The sequence below is a fragment of the Rhinopithecus bieti genome, unplaced genomic scaffold, assembly GCF_001698545.2.
Source record: "Rhinopithecus bieti isolate Rb0 unplaced genomic scaffold, ASM169854v2 scaffold_6708, whole genome shotgun sequence".
Taxonomy (NCBI): Eukaryota; Metazoa; Chordata; class Mammalia; order Primates; family Cercopithecidae; genus Rhinopithecus; species Rhinopithecus bieti.
The window spans coordinates 1,747,959-1,756,080 of record NW_016806329.1 but is presented as its reverse complement, the minus strand read 5'-3'; the positions used below and the strand labels follow the sequence as shown (position 1 = coordinate 1,756,080).

Here is an 8,122-nt window from a genome sequence, read left to right as displayed (position 1 = left end):
ATCTCTGAAATTAGAATGCATCTTATACTTCATGGTTTCTTAAACTCAGAATATTTTTCTTTCTTAATGCTATGTAAAATGAGGCTTTTTACACTTGATGGTATATTAGATTCAACAAAATATAGCAATACTAATAGTTGGATTAAGTTTACTATGTCATATTTATACCATCCATGTTTAAGAATTGAATACTTTGGGCTATATTCAAAACTGCACTATTCCATTAATGGTACAGAAAAACACAAAACTTATAAATGACTTAGAAAAAAAGCTATAAATGAGTAAAATGCACCAATTTATATGAAAATTTATTGTTTGTTAGAAAAAGTTCATACAAAGTAATGTGCAACTTATTTTAATTATATAGTATTTCAAAATTGGAGAAAATACAGGTATAATATAAAAGAAATCTATGTATTTACCACCCATAATTATCAAAATTCCATCACAATTGCATCCCCTCCCCTCTTTCTTTCTTCCACAGAAATAACTACAATTCTGAAGTTGTTACATGTTCTTCACACTTGTGTTCTTATAGTTTGTATTCAAGAAATAACTAAGTATGGGCCTTAATAAAATGGAATATAATCTAATCATCAAAATAAATGAACTAAATCTACATTTGTCTACAGAGATTATTCTTGAAAACTTATCTTAAGAGAAAAATCAAGTAATGAATGTATAATAATAATAATAACAAAGTATTTCAGGCTATTTTCTATGTGCTAGACATTGTTCTAAGCACTTTAAATATATTAATTTAATCTCAAGAAAAGCCCTAAGAGTTATCCCAGTTTACAGATGAGCAAATGAGGAACAGAAAGATTAAGTATTTTGCTGAAGATCAAACAGTTAGTAATTTATTTACATGCAATCTGTCCCTAAAATAAGCTCTTACCCACTCTATCATGTGTAAATATAGCATTGTTCTTAACTGCTCTAGCAAATAGACAAAATAGAAATTTATGTCTCACTCAAACAGTAGTGAAGAATCAATGTTTCTGGCCAGCAAGGTAAAGGAGGTGAGAGGAGTGGGTAAGTAGGCAGTCTTTCAGAAACCCAGACTCATAGCAAATCAGCCATTTTCAAAAAGTGGTTTCCAAGATCTCTGGCAATCCCAGTTGAACAGAAAGAGAAAATACATAGAGGACAAAACAAATAATGTTTAAGAATCAGGCCTGGAAGTGACAGACATCATTTCCACTCACATTGCAATAACTAGAACTCAGTTGTTCATCTATGGCAACTATATGATGGTCAAGAAAACATGGTCTAGCTGATGGTAAGTCAGAAACTGTGATGAGTCTGAGATGTTACCCTACTTTCACATTTATATATTGATAGATAGATAGATAGATGGTGATATTGTTTGCCTGTGTCCCCACCCAAATCTCATCTTGAATTGTAACTCCCACAATCCCCACAGTTCATGGGAGGAACCCAGTGGGAGGTAATTGAATCATGGGGGTGAGTCTTTCCCATGCTGTTCTCATGATAGTGAATAAGTCTCACTAGATCTGATGGCTTGAAAAACAAGAATTTCCCTGCACGAGCTCTCTCTCTTTGCCTGCTGCCATCCATGTAAAACGTGACTTCCACCTCCTTGCCTTCCAGCATGATTGTGAGGCCTCCACACCCATTTGGAACTGTAAGTCCATTAGACCTCTTTCTTTTATAAATTGCCCAGTCTCAGGTATGTGTTTATTGGCATTGTGAAAACAGACTAATACAGATGGACAGATAGAGAGACAGATAAATAGATAATAGTAGATATATCAGACATCTGGAACAGAAATCAGAGCTTTATTTTCTTACAATAACAGCAGCCAGAGTAATATTGTAGCACTGGTCCCCCAAGGCTAGTACCACCTAGGTGACCAGATGAGAGGCCACGTATAGTCAAATAGATAGTTCCACACATATGCAAAGATGGTACCGTGGGAGAGAGACTCTGAAAATATGGATCTAGGGGCTTATATAGTAGAGGGACAGTTGTCCCTCCTTCCCTCTTAAATTAAGGGAGGAAAACTTTTTATTCCTAATGTAAGCATATTCACATTGGGAAGAAAAGGGAAAGAATTTTGAGTTCTTATACTTGAGTGTAAATATGCTTCTAGAGGGAAAATAACACTAGAATCTCTGAGTTTACTACTCAGGGTTTTCTCTTCATTTGAAATGTAAACATACAGGGAAATAATTCTCTTATTTCCTTCAAAGGTCTCTTTCTGAAGAGGGTGAAGGTCCCTACCCCAGAATGTAAGTGTTTGGCTCTGGGTAAATTAGGAGAACTCTTAATCTCTAGATGGGATCAACTGACTACAATTAAGGAAACAAAAGACTGCAGATCTAGTATCCATACTATATGAAGAGAACATTTTTTTCTGGGGGAAATAAAGCAAACATTATCTCATAGTGTATCAATTTCTGTAGTTTAGATGGTCAGGACCTCATAGGAACACCAAGAAATCCAGGGAAGATTCATTTTCCTACAGCTGTGTTAGCTCAAGAAGGATAGATTTCAATGCCAGTTAGTATAGCATTATCTAGATATATAATCTGTAAATTTTTTACAAATACAATCCAATATTACACATTGGTTATGGATACATAAATATGATAGTGATGTTATTGATATTCTCACTCCTCCTCTCATTTATTCTAATTTATGACAGGCTGATTTCCACATTTTCTACCCTCATCATTCTACATAAACTGTTCTTGCTAAGACCACCAATAGTTCTCTACTTGGCAAAGCCAATGAGTTCTTTTAGTCTTCATTCTACTTAACCTCTCTTCAGCCATTGGCAATATTAATTATTCCCTCTCTCTCTTCTTAATTTCCATGCCATTACTTATATTCTACTATTCTGTGTGCCACTTTATTAGATTCTCTTCCTCCATCCCTCCCAAAAATGATAGCCATTTTCAGCCTCTAACTGTACATTTCCACTAAGTAATTGGTTACATTATAGAGACACTAGGATAACTTTTTTAAAACTCAGTGAAGGAGTATTGCTTCCATGTATCTCCTGGTTTCACTGTTATAATGGAAGTAATAACACAAAACAGCTCACAAAGTACTGTCTGCATGTATAGGTTAGTACCAAACAGGCAACATATGCAGCATGAAATCTGAAAACTAACATGCCAATTTCCACTGCCCTTTTTCTGTGTTCCTAACCTTTAATATCTCTAAACATCTCTCCTTCAAAGAGCTTAGATTTAGGACTTCCCATATCCTTTCCGTCTTCTGATGTTGAAGTTCCCATTTCTGAAACACCAGTCATTGGCAAAAAGCACATAATTAAACCTATTAAAAGGCAAGTAAATACGTAGCTAAACCCATTTACAGCATAAGGAATTTAGTTCATATGACCTCAGTTTACTTGGCAAATGCATTCTTCTCTTCTCTTTCTGATTCACTAACTTGCAATTTTTTTGATTATTTTTTCCAAATTTTTATACTTAGGATTATTGTATTTCTTAACATATTCTAACTCTGGTGAGGTGTTAACCTCATCTTGGCAGAGACCTAAGTCCACCATTTCAAATTCTGGCAGAAAATTTTCTTTTAAAGTTACTGCAAACCCATACTCAGTGAGATGGAGTAACTTTAAAAGAAAGTTACTCCACAGAAAGCCCACATATTGGCAATCTTGGGCTTTTTTACCCAAGGAGAAAACAGCTTATCAGCTTCTTAATTTTCCTCTTTAAAAAACAAAAGATGTTAAACAAATTTCCAGCTTCTTCTTACCTCAGCCCCCCAACAGAATTAGATGACCTACCTCAAAGAACTTATTCCTTTTTAAAGTTATCAAACATTTATTTGGTAAAATTTGGGCACCAAATGCTTTGGACTTGGTGCCAGAGTTACAGAAATGCAGAAGACATAGGAGAGAGAATCAAAAAGAGTCACTGGACAGAAGCTATACATAGAAAGAAATGACCTCTCAGAGGAGATAAAGTATCAGCTGAATCTTTGAATAATAAACAGGCATTATATTAGTTTATATGAAGAAGGGATAGGAGAATGCTTAGCATGAAAGCAAGAGTACATGCTAAGGCACAGAGACTTAAGAAGGCATGATGCGCTTAACTAAAGATTTTAACTTATAGCTAAAGAGTGGTGCAAGTGTAAGGAAGCAAGTCAGACAGGTAGGCAAAAGAAAGCATACAATACTCTCCGTATAATGTGAAAACAAGTGTGAAATTTATTCTGAAAGCACAGAAAACCTAATGGAGAATTTGAGAAGAAAAGTAACATGATCAGGTTTGCAAAGAACTCTTGAGTGGCAGTGATGAAGATGAACTCAATGGGGCAATAATAATGAAAGCAAGCAATTAAAAGGCAAGAGGACAGTGAAGAGAATAAATGATGCCCTAGGATAAATGGTAAAAGTTGTACCAACTTTATCATTGCATGTAAAGAATATTTCCATGACTAGTTGCCAATAAAGTACAATTTACAATGCTATAGCGATTTCCTCTTTAAAGCACTCAGTGCACACCTAGATGGTCATCTGGTAAAAATGGTGCTGAATATAGGGTAGATACAAATCTAAAAAATATTTACATTAAAAATTTTCCCTGGTGCCAAAGGGAAAGAGAACTCCTTTCTCAACCGTTGAAGAACTACTTGTCTTCTATTAGAATACCTGAAATTGTAGAAGTTTTTCTCTGTCTCTTTGAGATATATGCAAATCTTTTTAAAATTCAATGAGCCTCTTGCCAGTTTTGATCCCAGGAATGTCTTACATGGGGAACTCTGAAAACATTTTTTGAAATATAAACATCAAGGAGGGAGGCACTCTTTCTTCCTGACTCCTCAGAAGTTTAAGCCTAGATATTTGACTCCAAGATGTAACTTCCTATTTGTTGAAAACATGTAAGTTTAATTTTTCCTTTGAATGGAAACATTTAAACATAGAATTCAACATGTATGTGATGGATTGCATCAGCTTGGCTATAGAAGAGTTAGATTCTTTTGTTCTTTGCCATCTCTTTAGGGATCGCCTAGAATGTGAATTGTAGTCAGTTTAATGTTCATTCAATGATAAAAACTGGCTTTTTTTTTCTATATTTGTGAGGAGAAATTTGGGGGTTGGCAGATTTTATATTTTATTATATTTCCACAAGAAGAAGAGATTCTTGCAATGTATAGGATACTAAATTGAATAACTTATGAGACTATATCATTATAACACCCAATGAGGTTAGAAGTTCAAATATCTATACTAATGTATTGTATTATATATTTTGGAAGATTGTATTTCTAAGATGGATACACCAAAAGCTCCCATTCCTAATCTTCTCCTGAAATGTGACCTTAGCACTCTCTAGTCAAGAGGTAGAGTCTGCTTTTCCCTTGAATCTAGAATGCCCTCAGGGACTGTTTTGACAAAGAACATGGCAAAAGTAATGTCCTGAGATTTCTGATCCCAGGCCTTAAGAAGGCCTGAAGACATCAATTTTTCAGTTCTCAGTAGTACTGAGTCATCCTATAATATGTCTAGCTACTTTGCAGGATAGGCCACCTAGAGACTAAGAGACATTTAGTCTGTATAGAAAGAGTAAAACATCAGTCATTACAGCCTCCAAACTGAACAGTGAAACACAGACACAAGAATAACACTGGTAAGACCCCGAGGAAAAAGCAAAACAAAACAGAACCCAGCCCAGTCCTTATTGAGGAAGTGTATACAAATAAACTGATTATTGTTACTGTTTGAAGTTACCAACTTTTGATGTGGTTTGTAGTGCAGCAATGGATAACTAAAACATAATTCATATCTGGAATTGGGATGCTGCTGTAATAGAAACCTAAAACATGTAGCATTGACTTTGGGAATTGTTAGTGGGAATAGGTCTAAAGTTACCCAAGGAGAATATTAGTGGAGTTTTAAGGGAAGTGAGAAAACTGCTATTGTATGCAACAGAGAAAATTATAGAAAAAAAGGGATATACAAGTTATTATTTGCTGCTAGTACAGCAAAATTATCAAAAGTGTGGCCAGGAATAACATGGAATATGAAAAGCGTACCCAATGTACTTAGTTCTGGCTAAGATTTTTCATACAAAATGCTGTAAGTGCCAACTGTCTTATTTTAGATTTCCATGACCAAATATATAAGAAATGAGATGTACTAAAGGAGATACTGTTCCATTTTCAAGCAGAATTTGGTGAAAATATTAAAAAGCCAGTATTTGCTGAGATCAAAGGTGAAATTATTTTTCCACCTTGGTCACCCCCTAACAAACAACTACCTTACTGAAAAAGGACTCTTTGCAAAGATGGAATCCATAATGTTTCAGGAGTAAATATCAAATCAAAGGCCTACTGTGAAATCCTTTGGTAAGCTGTTAAACAGATTTAACAAGGTGCCCTATAGAACAGTTTAGCTGGACAAATGGGCTACTATCAGTCCTAAGGAATTTCTCAATGACTCACCTTTGATTCAACACAAACAACTTTTAAGAAAATTGTCCCACAGAACCCTGACGTATAGCAGAAACAGGGTTATCTCAAAGAGATTTAGGGGTATGAATTATGTCAAATGGAGTAAATTTATAATTTGGTATCTGGAAAACCCACAAGGTTTTGAAATAACTTATATGTCCATGAGCTGGAGAGACACAGACATTTTAAAATTAAAAGTTGCCTTTTGCCTCCAAATTCCTTCAGGCAGGTAGCATCCTGAGAAGCTTTTCAGTTGCACATAAATGCCTTCCTCACAGAAAATGAACATTTACTTAGTGGGCAGAGTGAAGAACAACAAAGAATCAATCCAGAGGAGCAGAATTGCCCCAATCAAAGAACTCACAAATTCATTTGCCTGGCTAAATTTTAGAATTGCTGTGGATCTGTGATGTTTATGTGCCTACAGCTCTGCTCTCTTTTACTTACATGTGTCTAGAAGTCATCTGGTCTTTGCCTCCACATTATATATTTGATCAATGGAGGGCAAATAAATTAACTTCCTGGTTTGCCTTTGGACTAAGAGAAGCTATGTCCAAGTAGCTGATCCTGAGATACCAGCCCTGGGGAGCATCACTCAGAAACTGATATGACTTAAATGATGAGATTATAGACTTCAAGCAAATGCTGTAATGGGATTCTAGTTTTGAGGAAGGAGTAAGGATTTTTTTTGTGGGAGATACTTGAATATTTATGACCAGGAAGCAAACAGTGGTCAAAGATAGCTACAACAATATCTTTTATTCCACAAGCTTTTACACAATGTGACATTAGCATTTTGCCATCATAATAATTAAATGTATGGAATGATGCAACATTAAGAAAATATATATGCCACATACTTACACTGTCTTCCTAAATCCTAAATTAAACCATATCCATTGCTGATAAAATAAAAAAGAAAAAATGATAATGTAAAATAATTAACAAATGTTTCTGATGTAGCTAACAAATGACAGTGTTTCCATTCTTCAGAACTCATATTTTAGTGTTTCAGAGAAGAATTGAATATCTATATTGAATATAGATATATAATAAACAATTTAAAAGGCAAATAAATTGTGACAGACCATATAGTTCTTCTGGTTGAGTCCTTTTCATTTTGTACATAGAATATTTCTTATTCTGCTTTTATTTTTCCTTTCCTTTATCCTATTATTCCTAGTAGTTTCTTCCTATTTTCTTTTTTAAGTCACCAAATTTTATTTATGCAATTCTATTTCTCCCTAAGCTAAAGTGTAGCATGAAACCTGATATACAAAAATACAAGATATCAGTTTGTAATGCTCAAATATCAAATTAAATATTAGAAATGAAATATTAGCCTTAAAACCACCACAAACTTTTTGTACAGTATTCGTTTTTATGTGACAAGCTACTCTCTCTGAATTTTCTTTCTAGTATTGCATTTAGTATTCAGATTCTATAAGGCAATACAAGGGAGTAATATATTATGCCGTTCAGTTTGAAAAGAATAGATCTCAAAAACTAAATAAATGCAGTTAAACTCTATATTAATGATCTGTATTTACAGTGTTCAAAGGAAACTCAGTTTCTTGGCAGTAAAACAACTTATTTTGCCAAATATTATAATTTTAAATGTTTGGGAAAGGGATGGTCAAGACAAAATAAAATAAAAAAAATAAA

The 8,122-nt window shown here is 34.3% G+C and overlaps 1 protein-coding gene and 1 long non-coding RNA gene across 2 annotated transcripts in view; one reads left to right on the top strand and one right to left on the bottom strand.

Annotated features, from left to right (window-relative positions):
• The window catches only part of LOC108531863 (uncharacterized), a 59,979-nt gene extending 57,382 nt beyond the window's left edge, over positions 1 to 2,597 (top strand). The window contains exons 4-5 of the long non-coding RNA XR_001886305.1: positions 2,218 to 2,256; positions 2,436 to 2,597. This is a non-coding gene — a long non-coding RNA (uncharacterized LOC108531863). The remainder of the gene's footprint in view (positions 1 to 2,217; positions 2,257 to 2,435) is intronic.
• Positions 1 to 8,122, bottom strand: part of STPG2 (sperm tail PG-rich repeat containing 2) — a 669,788-nt gene that overhangs the window by 55,197 nt on the left and 606,469 nt on the right. The gene's annotated exons all lie outside the window — the stretch shown is intronic.